This window comes from Rattus norvegicus, chromosome X, assembly GCF_021556685.1.
Source record: "Rattus norvegicus strain SHRSP/BbbUtx chromosome X, alternate assembly SHRSP_T2T, whole genome shotgun sequence".
Classification (NCBI taxonomy): Eukaryota; Metazoa; Chordata; class Mammalia; order Rodentia; family Muridae; genus Rattus; species Rattus norvegicus.
The window spans coordinates 108,226,323-108,227,641 of NC_141554.1; the positions used below are offsets into that span (position 1 = coordinate 108,226,323).

The 1,319-nt window shown below is 43.0% G+C and overlaps 1 non-coding gene across 1 annotated transcript; it reads left to right on the forward strand.

Annotated features, from left to right (window-relative positions):
• The first annotated feature begins 951 nt into the window (after window positions 1-951).
• On the forward strand, window positions 952-1,020 carry LOC134484235 (transfer RNA valine (anticodon UAC)). The gene has a single exon. It is a non-coding gene; the product is annotated as a tRNA-Val (tRNA).
• The last annotated feature ends 299 nt before the right edge of the window (window positions 1,021-1,319 follow it).

Here is a 1,319-nt window from a genome sequence, read left to right on the forward strand (position 1 = left end):
AGACCAAAGGACTTCTGAGGCTGGGTTGTGTGTACAGAATATGTGCATGGTCAGATGCAGGGAATGCAGGGTGTCCATAAGCAGAATGAGAGAGATGTGGTGATTAGGATGCCTGTCACCCTCTTCTGACCACCACCTAGGCTATTACACCACTTGTGGATCTCCTTTCTGATGTCTACTTTGTTTTGTGGGCGTATGCTGTCCACCCATTAACTTTTATGTCATCAACATTACTCTGTACCCTGGATTTCGGTGATTCAAATAGCTAAATATAGCTGATTCAAATGCACAGCCTGTGACCTCTATAGTGGAATTAAAGCCTTCTGTCGAGTTGGTATAAGCTAGACCTAATGATAAAAAAAAAAAACAAAAAAAAAAAAACAAAAAAAACCCTGTTTCCTTCAGAGGCTGGATCAAGGAACTTCTCTTGTATGCTTCTTTACTTGACCCTGCGTTTGATCTTCAAGGTTCTTCCTTCCTCAGAACATTTGTAAATGTAGAATGTTGCCTAAGATAAAATTTATACCCGGATTTGGGCAGGCGCAGAGCCTGGGTCTGAGAGAGTTCCTGGTAGGCTCCATAGAAGGGAGGCCCAGAAGACTAAAGGCAACCGTAGACTCGCTGTACCCAACCTCAGAATGCCATCTACCCAATCCCTGCTTCAATATTGCCTGATGTTCCTAATCCTTCAGAAGCACATTCTAATGAATTTAGCACAATAGTCTCAAGTTATGTAGGTCTGCCATTTTTGCAGAGCACAAAATTGTTGTGGTTCTTGTTCTTGTTTTGTTTGCATTGGAAATCGATTCTTTTCCCATAGAAGTGATGACATAAAAATTGTCGATAATGATATACAAATATGTGATATAAATATCTTCAGGCACTATAAAAAGTAGCTTGAGTCTCTGTCAGTTCATATAGGCTGGAAAGAGGTCTGGAGTGAGGCTTTGAGTTGTAGCTCAGTGGTAGAGCGCATACCTTACACGTATGTTGTCCCGGGTTCGATTCCCGGCTTCTCCAAGCTTTTTGTTTTTTTTCTCTTCAGGATCAGTTTCTAGACAGGATCTAGAAGACGTGTCGGTAAAGACCTCCGTAGTCTGGGGCGTATGGTCAAAGTGCTCATCTATAGACGTGACAACAATATTCCACTCTAACCTTGAAGACGTTCCCATGGAGACCTCTTAGTCTGGGGAGTACAGCGTGGTCATCGCTCTGGGATTATGTTTCCTCACAGCTTCTGCCTTCATGCTGCTGGCAGTTTCCTAGTGGGTATGCTTTCTCGGGTGAACGACGTCAAGGAAGAATGACTTCTGCATTGA